The 23,238-nt window shown below is 47.7% G+C and overlaps 1 protein-coding gene across 2 annotated transcripts in view; it reads right to left on the reverse strand.

Annotated features, from left to right (window-relative positions):
• Nucleotides 1-23,238, reverse strand: part of EPHB2 (EPH receptor B2) — a 99,656-nt gene that overhangs the window by 18,051 nt on the left and 58,367 nt on the right. The gene's annotated exons all lie outside the window — the stretch shown is intronic.

A 23,238-nucleotide genomic window follows, 5' to 3' on the forward strand; every position in this document is an offset into this window, starting at 1 on the left:
GCATGTAGTGTTCAGACCCCAGGATCCATCAAATGTAATGTTAGTGTTTATACACAGAGCATCCAAATCATGGCTGAAACTAGTACAACGCCCCATGTCTTCTCAGCACCTCAGAGGATACGGCCGGGTATTTCCAGAACATTGTCCCCAACGCCCCAACCACAAACAAGATTGGACGACACCGCCAAAGAACGTGATAGAAAATACCAGAAACCTAATGGAGCAGATAATCCGGGATCCGTCACAGAATTCACGGCAGAGCAGACACGTGACGCCGATGACAACAACCTTCATCCTGCAGTGATGCTCTGCAGCACAGTCACCCTCCCTTTTACCTCACACCCCACTGACATTTCAGGAACGCCCTGACCAGAAAATAATGGAGAACATTAGTGAGATCTACCATAAAGTCTGGGAAAAATGTTTCATGCCAGCCGCTGAGAGCATGAGGAACCCTAGTACTGTGTGGACACCCCATGTGGTACGGTGATGGTTTACATCCTTGTGAAGGATTCATAAGCCACAAGCTTCCTAAGGTGGTCTTACACAAGAGATGATGGTCTCTCCAGAGCCCCTTCCTTTTACAGACACACATGGCTAGGCCGAGCATGCAAGTGTTTGGAATGGGAGGAATCTGCTGTCAGAGACGTCGTCTTATCGTCCTGAGAACAAAAGGATTGGGCATGTGGAGGGCAGAAGGCGGGAGAAGAAGCCCCATCACCTCCACAGGGAAGAGATCTTCTGCAGATGGAAGGTACTTTATGGTGCAGCACACACAAGGGGTTTTGCCACTATTCCTCTCCTGCTATAACAAATTCTCCTCCTCCTGTACTGCACTAAAGTAAACACAACCTGCATGAGGCAGGCAGAGGGGCACCATAAACCTCAGACCTCATTACAAAGCCGTAGGAGTCCCTCAGAAGGAGTCTTGATTTGCTGATAAGATATTTGTGAAGATCTGCAAGGTACACGTGACTGGGGAAGATCCTGCAGCAGGTGGAAGCACGGCCTGTACATTATAATACACCGGGGGGAGGACACGTACGGCCTGTACATTATAATACACCGGGGAGAAGGACACGTATGGACTGTAGATTATAATACACCAGGGGAGGAGGACACATATGGACTGTACATTATAATACACCAGGGGAGAAGGACATGTACGGCCTGTACATTATAATACACCAGGGGAGAAGGACACGTATGGACTGTAGATTATAATACATGGTGGAGAAGGACACATACGGCCTGTACATGATAATACACAGGGGGAGGAGGACACGTATGGACTGTAGATTATAATACACCAGGGGAGAAGGACACGTATGGACTGTAGATTATAATACATGGTGGAGAAGGACACATACGGCCTGTACATGATAATACACAGGGGGAGGAGGACACGTATGGACTGTAGATTATAATACATGGTGGAGAAGGACACATACGGCCTGTACATTATACAGGTGAAACTCAAAAAATTAGAATATCGTGCAAAAGTCCATTTATTTCAGTAATGCAGCTTAAAATTAGAATTTTGTGAAAAGGTTTAATATTCTAGGCTCAAAGTGTCACACTCTAGTCAGCTGATTAATCCATACCCCCTGAGCAAAGGGTACCTGAGATTGTAACTTTGGGGTTTCATAAACTGTAAGCCATAATCATCCAAATTATAACAAATAAAGGCTTGGAATATCTCGCTTTGCCTATAATGAGTCTCATGTGTTAGTTTACCCCTTTTAAAGTTGCATTACTGAAATAAATGAACTTTGCACGATAGTTTTACCTGTAATACCCCAGGGGAGGAGGACACGTACGGTCTGTACATTATATCACAGTGACCGGGTCACGCGGACGATCTTCTGACTGGCCATCGAGTGTTCGGCATGTGCTTCCGGTTCTACGTGGGTGGCGTTATATTATGCAGGTGCACATAGATTATATTTTGAATACACACATGAGGACCTACTTATGCTAATTAATTGACGGTCATTGATTGGTGGGTTGAGTGTTTAAATGGAACACATTTCCAAGGAGAGCCGGACCCCCAAGTGAAGGTGTTGCCGAAACACGCGTCGGGGTGTGTGGTTCTCCTGAGGTGATCTCCCCCATCTTATGGGTATGTTATAGATGAGGGGTATCTTTGGGTATAATTTTGTATGCATTGTGATGCACTAGCATTTACCTGACACATTTGACCATATGTTTACCTTTGGTTAACGGATATAAAATAGTTGCATCCCTTCCCCTCATATGAAGATTTCAGGTGTATACTGCACTTTTCTGTATTGATGTATGTTGTCTCTATTTTAATTATGTTATATATATATATTTAAATAAAGTTTATTATTTATTTGGAGCCTTCGTAGACTCTTTGTACAGGTGTATCTGTTCTATGTTGAGGGTTTGTGATGTTGCCCATTACTGGCTTCAACCTCTCACTCAATTTAATTCTGTGTAACCTGAGTTTACTAATCATTATAATACACCAGGGAGGAGGACACGTATGGACTGTATGTTATAATACACCAGGGAGGAGGACACGTATGGACTGTATGTTATAATACACCAGGGAGGAGGACACGTATGGACTGTATGTTATAATACACCAGGGAGGAGGACACGTATGGACTGTATGTTATAATACACCAGGGAGGAGGACACGTACGGACTGTATGTTATAATACACCAGGGAGGAGGACACGTATAGACTGTATGTTATAATACACCAGGGAGGAGGACACTACCTGCCCAATACCTGCACATTATAACATATCTCCTTCACCACTACAGGGTTTCGTTATGCGCCACTGCCAGGTAACCTGATACACAGGCACGACACATGCGCCACTGCCAGGTAACCTGATACACAGGCATGACACATGCGCCACTGCCAGGTAACCTGATACACAGGCACGACACATGCGCCACTGCCAGGTAACACACAGGCATGACACATGCACCACTGCCAGGTAACCCGATACACAGGCACGACACATGCGCCACTGCCAGGTAACCTGATACACAGGCACGACACATGCGCCACTGCCAGGTAACCCGATACACAGGCACGACACATGCGCCACTGCCAGGTAACACACAGGCATGACACATGCACCACTGCCAGGTAACCTGATACACAGGCACGACACATGCGCCACTGCCAGGTAACCTGATACACAGGCACGACACATGCGCCACTGCCAGGTAACACACAGGCACGACACATGCGCCACTGCCAGGTAACCTGATACACAGGCACGACACATGCGCCACTGCCAGGTAACCTGATACACAGGCACGACACATGCGCCACTGCCAGGTAACCTGATACACAGGCACGACACATGCGCCACTGCCAGGTAACCTGATACACAGGCACGACACATGCGCCACTGCCAGGTAACCTGATACACAGGCACGACACATGCGCCACTGCCAGGTAACACACAGGCACGACACATGCGCCACTGCCAGGTAACCTGATACACAGGCACAACACATGCGCCACTGCCAGGTAACCTGATACACAGGCACGACACATGCGTCACTGCCAGGTAACCTGATACACAGGCACGACACATGCACCACTGCCAGGTAACCTGATACACAGGCACGCCACATGCGCCACTGCCAGGTAACCTGATACACAGGCACGACACATGCGCCACTGCCAGGTAAACTGATACACAGGCACGACACATGCGCCACTGCCAGGTAACCCGATACACAGGCACGACACATGCGCCACTGCCAGGTAACCTGATACACAGGCACGACACATGCGCCACTGCCAGGTAACCTGATACACAGGCACGACACATGCGCCACTGCCAGGTAACCTGATACACAGGCACGACACATGCGCCACTGCCAGGTAACCTGATACACAGGCACGACACATGCGCCACTGCCAGGTAACACACAGGCACGACACATGCGCCACTGCCAGGTAACCTGATACACAGGCACAACACATGCGCCACTGCCAGGTAACCTGATACACAGGCACGACACATGCGTCACTGCCAGGTAACCTGATACACAGGCACGACACATGCACCACTGCCAGGTAACCTGATACACAGGCACGCCACATGCGCCACTGCCAGGTAACCTGATACACAGGCACGACACATGCGCCACTGCCAGGTAAACTGATACACAGGCACGACACATGCGCCACTGCCAGGTAACCCGATACACAGGCACGACACATGCGCCACTGCCAGGTAACCTGATACACAGGCACGACACATGCGCCACTGCCAGGTAACCTGATACACAGGCACGACACATGCGCCACTGCCAGGTAACCTGATACACAGGCACGACACATGCGCCACTGCCAGGTAACCTGATACACAGGCACGACACATGAGGGACAATGGTGGGTGGGAAGCACATGTGGGGGAGGGGGGCTTGTTCCGTCTGTACCGCCAGATCCATATCGGTAGCAAATTCTAGAAGAATCATAACGCGTAACCAAGGTGGGAACACAGACTGCAAATACTGCGACATACCCCAGCACGTATTAATCCGGCCACCATGACACCTCCCTGCAGGAGCATCACCCGTCATGGCCGCCCAGCACTGGTTACATCATGTGTTCTCCGCATCGGGAGGGAACGTGCGGTGTTCAGTTTCAGGAACATTCCATACAGTTCTGGGCCAATCAAAGTATTAACCCTTCGTTGTCATCTGAAGGTGTCGGCGCAATAGCAGGAATGATAGCGCGCCATTAATCCGGGCCGAGGAGAGGAGTTATCATGTAACGGTCGGCTGTGTGGCTGGCGGCGCCCTCCTTGTCGTCGCACTGCTGTCCAGCTCCCGATGCAGAGAGGTCGATAACTGATGGGAACCAGAAGGAGGACTGCAAAACAAGAGCGCCAACGAGAAACCGGGCGCCAGCAAGACGGGCGGCGGCAATGATACCTGAACGCCGATCACTCCCATAATTTATACACAAGACCAGAGATTACCTACAAGTACGGCGCAGAGCACACCGCAGTCACACACAAGGCGCAGAGCACACCGCAGTCACATATATACAGCGCAGGGCACACCGCAGTCACATATATACAGCGCAGAGCACACCGCAGGTCACACACACATGTATACCACAGAGCACACATACAGCGCAGAGCACACCGCAGTCACACATATACAGCGCAGAGCACACCGCAGTCACACACGTACAGCGCAGAGCACACCACAGTCACACACGTACAGCGCAGAGCACACCACAGTCACACACGTACAGCCAGGGGCGGATTGGCCTTACAGGGAAATTTCCCGGTGGGCTGATGCCCAGGGGGCCGTCTGAGCCCTCCTCATGGCCGGCAAGTGGACGTTTTTGGGGCAGTATTTTGCGATGGACTGTGATATTTGGCTCTGCTGGGGTGGTATAATGTGCCACAATATGGTCCTGCCTTCCATCAATTTGGACCTAACTACAAAACGGGGCCACTTTTAGTATTTTTATCCAGGGCCCCTGTGTACAGCGCAGAGCACACCACAGTCACACACGTACAGCGCAGAGCACACCACAGTCACACACGTACAGCGCAGAGCACACCACAGTCACACACGTACAGCGCAGAGCACACCACAGTCACACACGTACAGCGCAGCGCACACCAGTCACACACGTACAGCGCAGCGCACACCACAGTCACACACGTACAGCGCAGCGCACACCACAGTCACACACGTACAGTGCAGAGCACACCTCAGTCACACACGTACAGCGCAGAGCACACCACAGTCACACACGTACAGCGCAGAGCACACCTCAGTCACACACGTACAGCGCAGAGCACACCACAGTCACACACATACAGCGCAAAGCACACCTCAGTCACACACGTACAGCTCAGAGCACACCACAGTCACACACGTACAGCGCAGAGCACACCACAGTCACACACGTACAGCGCAGAGCACACCACAGTCACACACGTAAAGCGCAGAGCACACCTCAGTCACACACGTACAGCGCAGAGCACACCAGTCACACACGTACAGCGCAGAGCACACCTCAGTCACACACGTACAGCGCAGAGCACACCACAGTCACACACGTACAGCGCAGAGCACACCACAGTCACACACGTACAGCGCAGCGCACACCAGTCACACACGTACAGCGCAGAGCACACCTCAGTCACACACGTACAGCGCAGAGCACACCACAGTCACACACGTACAGCGCAGAGCACACCACAGTCACACACGTACAGCGCAGCGCACACCAGTCACACACGTACAGCGCAGAGCACACCACAGTCACACACGTACAGCGCAGAGCACACCACAGTCACACACGTACAGCGCAGAGCACACCACAGTCACACACGTACAGCGCAGAGCACACCTCAGTCACACACGTACAGCGCAGAGCACACCACAGTCACACACCTACAGCGCAGAGCACACCACAGTCACACACGTACAGCGCAGAGCACACCACAGTCACACACGTACAGCGCAGAGCACACCTCAGTCACACACGTACAGCGCAGAGCACACCTCAGTCACACACGTACAGCGCAGAGCACACCTCAGTCACACACGTACAGCGCAGAGCACACTCGGGTCCACAGATAGAGATTTTCCAGCACAAACCAAACTCCAGGAGATTCCTTTCATTGTAGCTCAGCCGCCCCCTCCCCCATCACACTGTTAACCCTTTCAGCACTGCAGAACCTTTTCAATTACACTATTAACTCTTCAAATGTTGAACCCACCTCCCCCAACAGGCTGTTAACCCTACCAGTGCTGCAGCCCCTTTTCCAGTTATGCTATTAACCCTTCCTCTGCTGCAGCCCTCGTCCTAAATTCCTTCACACAGTAAAGCTGTACAGGAGCCTGCGGAGCGCACCTGGAGCCGAGCCTCAGACGGAGGAACACTGCGAAAAGAGGGAAAGACGCCGAACCGAGTGATGGAGGGGGCCGAGGCGAATATCAGGGCAGTCAGAATGTCAGGCAGCACATACACATCTAACCCCCACCATACACATCCGACCACAACATACACCCGCAGCACACACATCTGACCACAACATACACCCGCAGCACACACATCTGACCACAACATACACCCGCAGCACACACATCTGACCCCACAATACACCCGCAGCACACACATCTGACCCCACAATACACCCGCAGCACACATCTGACCCAACATACAGCAAGGGCTGGTGCAAGGATTTTTGCCACCCTAGGCAAAAGCTAATTTTGCCACCCCTTGACCCCGCCCATTGACCACGCCCTTTGACACGCCCACAGACCCCCATCAAACCTCAGATCAGCCCAAAGACCCCCACTCAGCCCCCTTCAGACCTCAGATAAGCCAAAGACCCCCACTCAGCCCCCAATGCCCCCCATCAAAATTTTAATCATTGCGGCAGGCAGAACTAACTACATACTACAATACTCACCTAGAACGCTGCGGCTCCTCTTCCTTGCGATCCCGTCTTCCCGCCGGCGCTGCAGCATGCATCGTCAGGTCATAGTGCGCGCACTACGTCCTGCCGCTGTACGCACTGAGGAGGATAGTGCAGCGCCGGGGCCACCGCCGCCAGGGAGCTGGGACAGTGCAAGTTTAAAGGGGCGGGGCTGGCTGTGCAGGCGTGCGTGTTGGGTCCAGACCGAGATCACCCCATCAGACATGTCACCCGATGTGGCCCGCACCCGCCGCACCCCCCTCACAACGCCACTGCTAGTAGCAGTCTGCTACCGTGACTTCTATTGCAGCCAGACTCCAGGGCGCCGGCGCCCCCAGCAAGAGTGCGCTCTACGCGGTGGCCTACTCTGCTTATGAGTGGCGCCGGCCCTGCATACAGCCACAGCATACACATCTGACCCCACCGTAAACCCGAAACATACACATACAGCCCCAGTGGCGTATCTTCAATGGAGGCAGACCACGCAGCTGCTATGGGGCCCAGCCTTGGACAAAATGCCCCGGCCCCTAAATTACACTTAATTCTGTCTGGGGTTCAGGCTCACTTTCTGGCTCCCTGTTCCCTCTGTCCTTGGGGTCGCCAGCACATCATCAGTGGCTAGCACCCAGCAGAGAAACCTTAGTGCCCTGTGCCGCGGGAGTCGGGATTTCATTCCTCTGCAAGAAACAGTGTAGAGGATGATGAGAGTGACTTCACTGCAGACGATGGGGGAGATTTATCAAAACTGCCCATAGCAACTAATCAGATTCCGCCTCTCATTTTTCAGAGCTCCTTTGGAAAATGGAAGGTGGAATCTAATTGGTTGCTATGGGCAACCAAGCCATTTCTACTTTACACCAGTTTAGATAAAATTTTGGGTGAGAAGTGACTGTGCGGTCAGTTATAAGTGTTTTGGGTGTGAAGTGAACCCCTCATTTCCAGTGCTGAACCCCCAGTTCTGATGCAGAGTTCTACTCTCTCAGCTCTGCAAAGGAACCTGAACCGTCACCCTCTCAGTCACCGACACAGTGTAACGCGCCGTGCGCTGCTCTGTTGCATCAGGTACAGCAAGTGTCTGTGTATCAGCTTCCTGCACAATGTTTGTCCTGCTTTACACTGCAGCTTAGTTCAATTAGGGCACTGCTATGACTGCAGCTTGGCTGCATTGTGTATATGAGGTCCTGTCTCCATATGAAATTGGGTCTGCTGTTCTTTATCTCCCTCATGCTTTACACTGCAGCACTGCCTGTTCAATGTTGCTGCTGTGTGCAAGTGGAAGGTCACTACATCAGCCATTGGTTAGTAAACTCTTGACTCCTCCTCCTGAACGGTGCAGGACTCGCTGCAGAAGGAGAAATTTTGGGGAAGTTGCTTGGGGTTTACAAATTTTGCGTTTAATTACGTCTCTGCAACCAAATCAAACTAAAAAATGTGAAGCCGAAAATGTGCCGTAAAAGGTAAAAAAAATCAATGTATTCTCGAAAACTGAAAATCTGGATCCCTTAACCACCTCCGGACCGCCTAACGCAGGATCGCGTTCCGGAGGTGGCAGCGCTGCGCACAGTCACGCATATACGCGTCATCTCGCGAGACGCGAGATTTCCTGTGAACGCGCGCACACAGGCGCGCGCGCTCACAGGAACGGAAGGTAAGAGAGTTGATCTCCAGCCTGCCAGCGGCGATCGTTCGCTGGCAGGCTGGAGATGTGTTTTTTTTAACCCCTAACAGGTATATTAGACGCTGTTTTGATAACAGCGTCTAATATACCTGCTACCTGGTCCTCTGGTGGTCCCCTTTGTTTGGATCGACCACCAGAGGACACAGGTAGCTCAGTAAAGTAGCACCAAGCACCACTACACTACACTACCCCCCCCCCCCCCATCACTTATTAACCCCTTATTAGCCCCTGATCACCCCTAATCACCCCTGATCACCCCATATAGACTCCCTGATCACCCCCCTGTCATTGATTACCCCCCTGTCATTGATCAACCCCCTGTAAAGCTCCATTCAGACGTCCGCATGATTTTTACGGATCCACTGATAGATGGATCGGATCCGCAAAACGCATCCGGACGTCTGAATGAAGCCTTACAGGGGCATGATCAATGACTGTGGTGATCACCCCATATAGACTCCCTGATCACCCCCCTGTCATTGATTACCCCCCTGTCATTGATTACCCCCCTGTAAAGCTCCATTCAGATGTCCGCATGATTTTTACGGATGCACTGATACATGGATCGGATCCGCAAAACGCATCCGGTCGTCTGAATGAAGCCTTACAGGGGCATGATCAATGACTGTGGTGATCACCCCCCTGTCATTGATTACCCCCCTGTAAAGCTCCATTCAGATGTCCGCATGATTTTTACGGATGCACTGATAGATGGATCGGATCCGCAAAACGCATCCGGACGTCTGAATGAAGCCTTACAGGGGCATGATCAATGACTGTGGTGATTACCCCATATAGACTCCCTGATCACCCCCCTGTAAAGCTCCATTCAGATGTCCGCATGATTTTTACGGATGCACTGATACATGGATCGGATCCGCAAAACGCATCCGGTCGTCTGAATGAAGCCTTACAGGGGCATGATCAATGACTGTGGTGATCACCCCCCTGTCATTGATTACCCCCCTGTAAAGCTCCACTCAGATGTCCGCATGATTTTTACGGATGCACTGATAGATGGATCGGATCCGCAAAACGCATCCGGACGTCTGAATGAAGCCTTACAGGGGCATGATCAATGACTGTGGTGATTACCCCATATAGACTCCCTGATCACCCCCCTGTAAAGCTCCATTCAGATGTCCGCATGATTTTTACGGATGCACTGATACATGGATCGGATCCGCAAAACGCATCCGGTCGTCTGAATGAAGCCTTACAGGGGCATGATCAATGACTGTGGTGATCACCCCCCTGTCATTGATTACCCCCCTGTAAAGCTCCACTCAGATGTCCGCATGATTTTTACGGATGCACTGATAGATGGATCCGATCCGCAAAACGCATCCGGACGTCTGAATGAAGCCTTACAGGGGCATGATCAATGACTGTGGTGATCACCCCATATAGACTCCCTGATCACCCCCCTGTCATTGATCACCCCCCTGTCATTGATTACCCCCCTGTAAAGCTCCATTCAGATGTCCGCATGATTTTTACGGATGCACTGATAGATGGATCGGATCCGCAAAACGCATCCGGACGTCTGAATGAAGCCTTACAGGGGCGTGATCAATGACTGTGGTGATCACCCCATATAGACTCCCTGATCACCCCCCTGTCATTGATCACCCCCCTGTCATTGATTACCCCCCTGTAAAGCTCCATTCAGATGTCCGCATGATTTTTACGGATGCACTGATAGATGGATCGGATCCGCAAAACGCATCCGGACGTCTGAATGAAGCCTTACACGGGCGTGATCAATGACTGTGGTGATCACCCCATATAGACTCCCTGATCACCCCCCTGTCATTGATCACCCCCCTGTCATTGATTACCCCCCTGTAAAGCTCCATTCAGATGTCCGCATGATTTTTACGGATGCACTGATAGATGGATCGGATCCGCAAAACGCATCCGGACGTCTGAATGAAGCCTTACACGGGCGTGATCAATGACTGTGGTTATCACCCCATATAGACTCCCTGATCACCCCCCTGTCATTGATCACCCCCCTGTCATTGATCACCCCCCTGTCATTGATCACCCCCCTGTCATTGATCACCCCTCTGTAAGGCTCCATTCAGATATTTTTTTGGCCCAAGTTAGCAGAATTTTTTTTTTTTTTTCTTACAAACTCTCATATTCCACTAACTTGTGTCAAAAAATAAAATCTCACATGAACTCACCATACCCCTCACGGAATCCAAATGCGTAAAATTTTTTAGACATTTATATTCCAGACTTCTTCTCACGCTTTAGGGCCCCTAGAATGCCAGGGCAGTATAAATACCCCACATGTGACCCCATTTCGGAAAGAAGACACCCCCAGGTATTCCGTGAGGGGCATATTGAGTCCATAAAAGATTGAAATTTTTGTCCCAAGTTAGCGGAACGGGAGACTTTGTGAGAAAAAAATTAAAAATATCAATTTCCGCTAACTTGTGCCAAAAAAAAAAAATTTCTATGAACTCGCCATGCCCCTCATTGAATACCTTGGGGTGTCTTCTTTCCAAAATGGGGTCACATGTGGGGTATTTATACTGCCCTGGCATTCTAGGGGCCCCAAAGCGTGAGAAGAAGTCTGGTATCCAAATGTCTAAAAATGCCCTCCTAAAAGGAATTTGGGCACCTTTGCGCATCTAGGCTGCAAAAAAGTGTCACACATCTGGTATCGCCGTACTCAGGAGAAGTTGGGGAATGTGTTTTGGGGTGTCATTTTACATATACCCATGCTGGGTGAGAGAAATATCTTGGTCAAATGCCAACTTTGTATAAAAAAATGGGAAAAGTTGTCTTTTGCCAAGATATTTCTCTCACCCAGCATGGGTATATGTAAAATGACACCCCAAAACACATTCCCCAACTTCTCCTGAATACGGCGATACCACATGTGTGACACTTTTTTGCAGCCTAGGTGGGCAAAGGGGCCCATATTCCAAAGAGCACCTTTAGGATTTCACAGGTCATTTACCTACTTACCACACATTAGGGTCCCTGGAAAATGCCAGGGCAGTATAACTACCCCACAAGTGACCCCATTTTGGAAAGAAGACACCCCAAGGTATTCCGTGAGGGGCATGGCGAGTTCCTAGAATTTTTTATTTTTTGTCACAAGTTAGTGGAAAATGCTTATTTTTTTTTTTTTTTTTTTTTTTCATACAAAGTCTCATATTCCACTAACTTGTGACAAAAAATAAAAACTTCCATGAACTCACTTTGCCCATCAGCGAATACCTTGGGGTCTCTTCTTTCCAAAATGGGGTCACTTGTGGGGTAGTTATACTGCCCTGGCATTCTAGGGGCCCAAATGTGTGGTAAGGAGTTTGAAATCAAATTCTGTAAAAAATGACCTGTGAAATCCGAAAGGTGCTCTTTGGAATATGGGCCCCTTTGCCCACCTCGGCTGCAAAAAAGTGTCACACATCTGGTATCTCCGTAATCGGGAGAAGTTGGGGAATGTGTTTTGGGGTGTCATTTTACATATACCCATGCTGGGTGAGAGAAATATCTTGGCAAAAGACAACTTTTCCCATTTTTTTATACAAAGTTGGCATTTGACCAAGATATTTCTCTCACCCAGCATGGGTATATGTAAAAAGACACCCCAAAACACATTCCTCAACTTCTCCTGAATACAGAGATACCAGATGTGTGACACTTTTTTGCAGCCTAGGTGGGCAAAGGGGCCCACATTCCAAAGAGCACCTTTCGGATTTCACAGGTCATTTACCTACTTACCACACATTTGGGCCCCTAGAATGCCAGGGCAGTATAACTACCCCACAAGTGACCCCATTTTGGAAAGAAGAGACCCCAAGGTATTCGCTGATGGGCATAGTGAGTTCATGGAAGTTTTTATTTTTTGTCACAAGTTTGTGGAATATGAGACTTTGTATGAAAAAAAAAATAAAAAAAAAAAATCATCATTTTCCACTAACTTGTGACAAAAAATAAAAAATTCTAGGAACTCGCCATGCCCCTCACGGAATACCTTGGGGTGTCTTCTTTCCAAAATGGGGTCACTTGTGGGGTAGTTATACTGCCCTGGTTTTCTAGGGGCCCAAATGTGTGGTAAGGAGTTTGAAATCAAATTCAGGAAAAAATGAGGAGTGAAATCCGAAAGGTGCTCTTTGGAATATGGGCCCCTTTGCCCACCTAGGCTGCAAAAAAGTGTCACACATCTGGTATCCCCGTACTCAGGAGAAGTTGAGGAATGTGTTTTGGGGTGTCTTTTTACATATACCCATGCTGGGTGAGATAAATATCTTGGTCAAATGACAACTTTGTATAAAAAAATGGGAAAAGTTGTCTTTTGCCAAGATATTTCTCTCACCCAGCATGGGTATATATAAAATGACACCCCAAAACACATTCCCCACCTTCTCCTGAGTACGGAGATACCAGATGTGTGACACTTTTTTGCAGCCTAGGTGGGCAAAGGGGCCCATATTCCAAAGAGCACCTTTCGGATTTCACAGGTCATTTTTTACAGAATTTGATTTCAAACTCCTTACCACACATTTGGGCCCCTAGAATGCCAGGGCAGTATAACTACCCCACAAGTGACCCCATTTTGGAAAGAAGAGACCCCAAGGTATTCGCTGATGGGCATAGTGAGTTCATAGAAGTTTTTATTTTTTGTCACAAGTTAGTGGAATATGAGACTTTGTAAGGAAAAAAAAAAAAAAAAAAAAAATCATCATTTTCCACTAACTTGTGACAAAAAATAAAAAGTTCTATGAACTCACTATGCCCATCAGCGAATACCTTAGGGTGTGTACTTTCAGAAATGGGGTCATTTGTGGGGTGTTTGTACTGTCTGGGCATTGTAGAACCTCAGGAAACATGACAGGTGCTCAGAAAGTCAGAGCTGCTTCAAAAAGCGGAAATTCACATTTTTGTACCATAGTTTGTAAACGCTATAACTTTTACCCAAACCATTTTTTTTTTACCCAAACATTTTTTTTTTATCAAAGACATGTAGAACTATAAATTTAGAGCAAAATTTCTATATGGATGTCGTTTTTTTTGCAAAATTTTACAACTGAAAGTGAAAAATGTCATTTTTTTGCAAAAAAATCGTTAAATTTCGATTAATAACAAAAAAAGTAAAAATGTCAGCAGCAATGAAATACCACCAAATGAAAGCTCTATTAGTGAGAAGAAAAGGAGGTAAAATTCATTTGGGTGGTAAGTTGCATGACCGAGCAATAAACGGTGAAAGTAGTGTAGGTCAGAAGTGTAAAAAGTGGCCTGGTCTTTCAGGGTGTTTAAGCACTGGGGGCTGAGGTGGTTAAACAAACAATATCCATATATCTTAGCTCATTAACATATTAAATGCTCTGGCCATTAAGTGGTTAAAATAATCTGGCCTTCATCCTGGCAGAGTATTGTGATGTCACTACATTTGCATAGAATGTTCTAGAACTGGGCCTACAGCCGTGATGTCACTGGATGACATTATAATGATGGATTTGTGAAGGTGGGACTCCATGTTGGTTGCACACAACTTCAGAAAGAAGATTGGACGCCATCATGAGGATTCATAGGCGTCGGCGCTATGTTGATCGGCGGCTGCTGGTCAACTCTCTCTCATCCTGCATGGCGATTGGCTCCTTCCTTCTGACCCTATTCAGGAAACCGAATAAAAAAGGGAGAACTCTGATGGGGAATTCCAGCTTCCTGGCCAAGAAATCAACCATCATGACACAGGCCAGAAGTTTCTTCAGGTCAGTTGCCTTAAGACGTAAAAACCACATCATCCGTCAAGACAGCTGAGAAGACGCCAACCAATTTTATTGCGGATCCAAAAGTTGCACATGAGGGGCCCCTAATACCACAAGGCATGTCCCTGGGAGAAAAACAAGAAAGTGGGGGACCCCCAGAAAAAAGACCCCGGGACGCTGATGCTGTGGAGCTATTCCTTGTCCACAAGGCACAACCTGCTAAAAAACACACCAAAGAGCTGTAAGCGACGATGTAATAGAAAGACTCGTCAAAAACAAGACACAGCAGTGAAGAATGAAGTCTCTTTAAATTTTGAGACCCTTAAAACTTTGGATGGGAAAATGGCTGAGTCTGCTGAAGACCTTTTGAAGGCATCTTGTGAAGCTTCCAAATCCAGTCTTAAAAGGAAAGCACCAACCTCCAATGACAGTCAGTCCGGGACATTTCCACCAGCCAAAAGAGCTGCGGCAGAAAACACGTCCGCTCCATCTACCAAAGATGTAGGAAGCCCAGAGCTGGGAACACCAAAAGTGGAGATGGCCTATACCAGGAGAGCACAGAACAACTTGTCTCCAGAGCACTTATCCATCCTGAAGAGCAGCGGCCAGGAAGGCATGTTGGACGATGACATCGTTAACAAGGCCCAGGATTTCTTGCAGAATCAGTTCGGGGGTTTTGATGGCCTCCAGCCCGCAGCTGCTATTCTCTTTCCAGGGTACAGTGTGCTAAAGAAGGCTGTACAAATCCACTACGACGAGGACAGGGTGCAATGGATGACCACCTGCTTCAAAAATTGAGAGATCCTAGTGGCTGACAGCATCAAGACCAGCAATTTGCCTCTATCTGTTTGCAAGCAGATTAATAACGTCTACAGTGTAGTGGTCCATGAGCCCCTCAAACATCTAAAATTTCTCAATGTGGATCAGCAGAGAAACACCTATGACTGTGGGGTGTTCGCCATAGCATTTGCCTTTGAGTTTCTGGCAGATGACGATGAACCCACGGCGATCTTCCAGCACAACGTGATGAGAGACCATCTAATATCCTGCCTGCAGAATGGCAGGATCACCACAGGCTTTCCCAAAAAGGTCAATTAGTGACTCCATGTCTTTCATGACATGTCAAATCTATGATAGGCCAAGAGATCGCCCTGACCAGAAGCCTGATATTACCGAAACAGACCTAGATCTTCTACATCACCAAAGCTGCAGTCTTTACCCAACCCCACCGCTGACCCATGGTACAGGTCTAGAACCCACAGACTTGTTGGCATTGGTAATTAACCAGTGACTTTTCTAAGTTTGATTATCTTCATGTACGGATCGTAATAAAGTCTTCTCATGTGATAATATAGAAACATAGAATGTGTCGGCAGATAAGAACCATTTGGCCCATCTAGTCGGCCCAATATACTGAATACTATGGATAACCCCTGGCCCTATCTTATATGAAGGATGGCCTTATGCCTATCCCATGCATGCTTAAACTCCTTTACTGTATTTGCAGCTACCACTTCTGCAGGAAGGCTATTCCATGCATCCACTACTCTCTCAGTAAAGTAATACTTCCTGATATTACTTTTAAACCTTTGCCCCTCTAATTTAAAACTATGTCCTCTTGTAGCAGTTTTTCTTTATTCTCTTCTCTTTTACCTTGTTGATTCCCTTTATGTATTTAAAAAGTTTCTATCATGTCCCCTCCGTCTCGTCTTTCTTCCAAGCTCCAATATATGTACAGTACAGACCAAAAGTTTGGACACACCTTCTCATTCAAAGAGTTTTCTTTATTTTCATGACTATGAAAATTGTAGATTCACACTGAAGGCATCAAAACTATGAATTAACACATGTGGAATTATATACATAACAAACAAGTGTGAAACAACTGAAAATATGTCATATTCTAGGTTCTTCAAAGTAGCCACCTTTTGCTTTGATTACTGCTTTGCACACTCTTGGCATTCTCTTGATGAGCTTCAAGAGGTAGACCTCTGAAATGGTTTTCACTTCACAGGTGTGCCCTGTCAGGTTTAATAAGTGGCATTTCTTGCCTTATAAATGGGGTTGGGACCATCAGTTGCGTTGAGGAGAAGTCAGGTGAATACACAGCTGATAGTCCTACTGAATAGACTGTTAGAATTTGTATTATGGCAAGAAAAAAGCAGCTAAGTAAAGAAAAACGAGTGGCCATCATTACTTTAAGAAATGAAGGTCAGTCAGTCAGCCGGAAAATTGGGAAAACTTTGAAAGTAAGGGCTATTTGACTATGAAGGAGAGTGATGGGGTGCTGCACCAGATGACCTGGCCTCCACAGTCACCGGACTTGAACCCAATCGAGATGGTTTGGGGTGAGCTGGACCGCAGAGTGAAGGCAAAAGGGCCAACAAGTGCTAAGCATCTCTGGGAACTCCTTCAAGACTGTTGGAAGACCATTTCAGGGGACTACCTCTTGAAGCTCATCAAGAGAATGCCAAGAGTGTGCAAAGCAGTAATGAAAGCAAAAGGTGGCTACTTTGAAGAACCTAGAATATGACATATTTTCAGTTGTTTCACACTTGTTTGTTATGTATATAATTCCACGTGTTAATTCATAGTTTTGATGCCTTCATAGTCATGAAAATAAAGAAAACTCTTTGAATGAGAAGGTGTGTCCAAACTTTTGGTCTGTACTGTATGTGTAGTAAGTATCTAGACAACCACCAAAGGTTCGGGGTAATGACACCCCACAAACATTGGCGTTTTAGCCTATGGGCCCCATAACTTTGCTGTAATGCGGGGTGTATCCTAATTTATTATTTTAACTCGGTCCTAGAGACCTGATTATCAGGCAGTTGTGTTCCGGGAAAATGTGTCGGACTATCAGATGTCAGAAGACTATGAGAAGACCTTGTATCTTCATTGGGTATATTGATGATTTGTGATTTTTCTGCTTCTTGATATTTATGATGTTTTCTGTATAATTTGGACACAGCGGTATCCACTGGTCACCACTGGAAATAAAAGCAGCCTGCGTGGTTGTCTGCATGTGTGTGCTTTGCTCCCCTTCTCCTGGTTCCTCCTCTGTCTGGTAGTGGAGGGGTAACTACCTTGCTGGGTGTGGTAATTAGGTGCTTCTTATACCTGTGGCTTAAGGCCAGGAGTCAGTTGTACTCCAGCCTTGGTGTGTGCTGGAGTTGCGCTTCTTGTCTGGTTATTCCATCTTCCAGTGTGAGGGCCACCTAGTGGGACATTGATGTCCCACTAGGTGGCCCTCACACTGGTAGATGGAACAACCAGACAAGGAGCATAACTCCCAGCTTACACCAAGGCTGGAGTACAACTGACTCCTGGCCTTAAAGGGGTATTACCATCTTAGACAATGGGGGCATATCACTGGGACCCGCACCTATATCGAGAACGGACCGGGGAGCGCTGTGGCTGGAGGACCCCAGATTTCCCGGGGTCCGTCCACCACCAAGCGCTAATCCCCGCCTCTCCCATAGAAGGGAATGGGAGCGTGCCGCACATGCGCGGCCCATGCTTCCATTCATTTATATGGGGCAGACTGCAATAGCAGAGTCAGCGCTCGGCTATTATCTATTTTGCCACTGGCAACCGGCATGTACGGCAAACGTGTCACACAGCACAACAATGAGGCCGTGACACTGGGGTTAAGAAGGCAATTGCCACAGATCAGATTACCAGAGGTCTGAGACAAAATGAGGCGCAGAATAAACCATCTCCTGAACTTCCCCAGTGATCCCTGCTAGAAGGAATTGGTCTTAAGAACCAAATAGGGCCCTAACTAAGGTAAGATCCTTGTTACAGGAGTCATCAAATGTAATGCGATTAAAATGACAAGAGCTCATACTAATAACAGACATGATGCCAAATTCTGGAGACACCGGAGTGATGACACTGAATAATTTAGGGTTTAGATTCTCCACAAAGATGAGCAGAGCAGTGGCTATTAGTGGAAAATCATCCAAATCACCTGATACATGGCACATAAGTATGAGTATGATACAATTCTAACTGCCTAGAGTCACCACTAGGGGGAGCTCCCATTGACCTTGATATGTAGATTACCTTGAGCAATGGCTCCCTGAATTTTAACTATGGAAGTGTGTAAAAAAACAGGGGTTTTGGCAATTTATATCAGGAAAACAAAGCTCCAAACCCTATAAAGATATATGAAAATGAATTAGCCCATGATTATAAGGTGTATTCTGTTTACGTTGGACACAGCAGTGGGTTCCAGAACAGCTATAACAGTCAATGATGCGTGTTGGTATCACTGTTAGAAACATGGGCCCAAGTTTAATGCAGTTAAAGGATGACAATGACCCAGTGACCGGGAGTAAATTGTGTGTCACTTACATGTAATTTTCCGCTGCTCCATGTTCAGTCATAATTAGTTATATTTTTTGCATCTGCAGATCACTGTACCAGAGCGGGGGTCTCACTGTGTCCCGGCAATGAATATGGGATACCACAAGTCAACGACATGGTGGCCACCGTGTCAGGATCAGATGACCTGTGCTTCAGCAAGAGGCAGATTCCGGGCTCGGTCTCTGCACTCACCCATCAGACTTTCTGCAGTCAGACGTATTCACTAAAGAAGCGAGTTTCCTGCTGCAAAAGGCAGATTCCGGGCTCGGTCTCTACAATAGTCACTGGACTTGACATTCACCGGACTTTCCGCAGTCAGATGTATTCACCGAAGAAGTGAGTTTCAAAAGACAGATTCCAGGCTTAGTCTCTGCAGAACTCAACACACTAGACATTCACCACTGATTCACGGAAAAATCTACTGTCCTTGTTGACGTGCCATCATTTTCCTCCACGGCCAAGGGGAAGGGCAGTCCTTCACCCATGGTTCCCTAGAGGTTTCCTCCCCTGGGGGTTTTTCCTCCCCTGAGTGCTGAAGGCCTGACTCTTCATGAATCAAAGGGCCACATTTAAGACCAGTGCCCTGAATTCTAATGAGAACATCTACTGTACATTTGACAACCTTGCAGTTAATAAAGAAGTCAGTGTATATTAATTAGTGGTGTGTCTGAGCCTATTTACGAATCTTCATTGTCAATGGGATGGGGGGTGCAGGGTGTCGGACCCCTGCTGATCAGTGATGGCCTTTCTTGGTTTTACAGCTCAGCTTATAGCTTATCCCCATCTACAGGATAAGTATCTGTCTCTAGATCGTGTCCAGAGAGTTGTGGTCAATGATTCCTATTCAGAATGGTCCAGGGTTACAAGTGGTGTACCCCAAGGTTCAGTGCTGAGCCCTCTATTATTTAATTTATTTATTAATGATATGGAGGATGGGATTAATAGCACAATTACTATTTTTGCAGATGACACTAAGTTATGTAGAACTGTACAGTCTATGGAAGATGTCCACAAACTACAAGCTGACTTGAACACTCTGGGGCATCAACTTGGCAAATGAGGTTCAATGTGGATAAATATAAAGGTATGCATCTTGCTTAAGGCTAAAGCTATCGACTACTTTTGTAATCGAGTACTCTAATAACAAAACTAATTAAAAGAACGTTTTTCTTTATAAAAACTCATCAGCCCCCCCCCCCCCGTGCCTTCAGCTGTCCCCCAGTGCCATCAGCTTTCCCCCCCAGTGCCATCAGCTGCCCCCCAGTGCCACCAGCTTGCCCACCAGTGCCAACAGCTCGCCCTCCTAGCCATGTCCCCAGCCCCAGAACTTACCTTTCCTGTAGGGGCGCCGCTCCACAGCTCCTCCATCTTCATCTCCGCGCGTCACACAGCGTCAGGTCATAGTGCGTGCTTACGTGCACTATGACCTGACGATGTGTCAGGATACAGTACAGCGCGGTGCGAGCCGGCGGGTGACCACGGGAGCCGTGAGTAATAGCAAGCGCTTTACACTCACTCCGTGGTCACATGACACAAACGAATCCCCGATACAATAAATTTGCATGGAGGATTTTTTTGTGTTGAATTACTCGATTCAAACGTGTAATCGTTTCAGCCCTAATCTTGGTAGTAATAATCTCCATGCTTCATATGTCCTAGGGGATGTAACACTGGGAGAGTCACTTCTAGAGAAGGATTTGGGTGTCCTTGTAGATGGTAGATTAAATTACAGCATACAATGTCAATCAGCTGCTTCTAAGGCCACCAGGATATTGTCATGCATTAAACGAGGCATGGACTCGCGGGCAGGGATGTGATACTACCACTTTACAAAGCGCTGGTGCGGCTTCATCTGGAATATGCAGTCCAGTTCTGGGCACCAGTACATAGAAAGGAAGCACTGCAGCTGGAAAAAGTACAGAGGAGAGCGACTAAACTGATTAGAGGCCTGGAGGGTCTTCGTTATAAAGAAAGATTAAAATAATTAAATTTATTTAGTCTTGAGAACAGGGGCCATGATTAACCTATACAAATATATAAATGGGCCATACAAAAAATACGGTGAAAAACTGTTCCATGTAAAATGCCCTCAAAAGACAAGGGGGCACTGCCTCCGACTGGAGAAGGAAAAAGTTCAGTCTCCAGAAGCGTCAAAGCTTCTTTACTGTAAGAACTGTGAATCTGTGGAATAGACTTCCTCAGGACGTGGTCACAGCAGGAGCAGTGGACAGTTTTAAAAAGGGTTTAGATAAATTCTTAAAAGTAAAAGACATTAATGCTAATGAAAACGTGTAGAAATCAGAGTCTCACTTCCTTCTGGGATTCACGTCTTCACCTATCCCTTTCCCTTGGTTGAACTTGAAGGACTTGTATTTTTTTCAACAGTATTAACTATGTAACTATCCGATCGGCGGAAACTGCTGGCACCCCCATGATCATGAGAATGGGAACCTTGTGACCCCAAAGAAATGGAATGGTAGGTTTCACCGTGTTCGCTTCTGCTCCATTCACCAGTACCTTAGAGAGAAGAGCAGCGAGATCTACACGACCCCAACATGCACACGTGGCCGTAGCATACGGCCTCACTGCCCACAGCCAAGAGGTAGGCCCACTAATAAGATGTGGTCCGATTGTTGCCACAGTTGTAGACAAACAATTTAAAGTAAAATTACACCGTTGTACCGTTCATTTCTTTTATTAAGCACGCAAAATAAACATCCACAGTTCAGGGAGAAAAAGTAAGCGAGCCCTTGAATTTAAAAAAGACTGTAGCAGCCATCAACTCCACCAAACTTTTCTTTTAGCTGCAAATAAGATTTGCACAATATCGAGGAGGAATTTTGGACCATTCAGCCTGCAAATGTGTTTCAGTTTATAAATATTTCTAGGACGTCTGGTGTGCAAAGCACTCTTCAGACCATGCCAGAGTGTCTCAATAGTTAGGATCAGGACTCTGCCTTGGCCATTCTAAAACACAATATTTTTTTCAAACCTTCTTTAGCTGATTTAACTGATCATTGTCTTGTTGCATCACCCAAAGTCTCTTCAGCTTAAGATCATGCCCTTACGTTCTCTCGTAAAACGTTCTGATACACCTTAGAATTTTTCTGTTCCCTCAGTGATCACAAATGGTCCGTGCCCTGAGGCAGCAAAGGGGCCCCAAACCAAGGTGCTCCATCCAGCAGCCTTAAACCAAGGTGCTCCCTCCAGCAGCCCGTAACCAAGTTGCTCCCTCCACCAGCCCCAAAACCAAGTTGCTCCCTCCACCAGCCCCAAAACCAAGGTGCTCCCTCCACCAGCCCCAAAACCAAGGTGCTCCCTCCACCAGCCCCAAAACCAAGGTGCTCCCTCCACCAGCCCCAAAACCAAGGTGCTCCCTCCACCAGCCCCAAAACCAAGGTGCTCCCTCCACCAGCCCCAAAACCAAGGTGCTCCCTCCACCAGCCCCAAAACCAAGGTGCTCCCTCCACCAGCCCCAAAACCAAGGTGCTCCCTCCACCAGCCCCAAAACCAAGGTGCTCCCTCCACCAGCCCCAAAACAAGGTGCTCCCTCCACCAGCCCCAAACCAAAGTGCTCCCTCCACCAGCTCCAAACCAAAGTGCTCCCTCCACCAGCTCCAAAGCCATGAGGCTCGCTCCACTATGCACCACAATTGTGATGAGGCTGTAGTGAAGGTGTGCCGCATTTTTTTCCCTTCAAACGTAGCATTGTGGATTTGTGCTAAAAAGTTCTACTTCTGTCCATAGAACATTCCCAGAGGCATTGTGAAATATCCAGGTAGTCTTAGATGAACCTGAGACGGGCCCCAGTGGTTCACACTAACTGATCTTTCTTAAGAACACATTTGTCAGTAACCAGGCTTTGTGTGCCTTTAATTTAATGGGTAAAGCACCCAAACTTTCAACAACACCTCGTTAATTTAGAAACCTTTTGTCACTATCACAGGCCACATCTTATTCGTAATCAGTGCATAAATCCAGGTAATTTCTTGCGAGACACACG

The sequence above is a fragment of the Bufo bufo genome, chromosome 1 (assembly GCF_905171765.1).
Source record: "Bufo bufo chromosome 1, aBufBuf1.1, whole genome shotgun sequence".
NCBI classification, from domain to species: domain Eukaryota; kingdom Metazoa; phylum Chordata; class Amphibia; order Anura; family Bufonidae; genus Bufo; species Bufo bufo.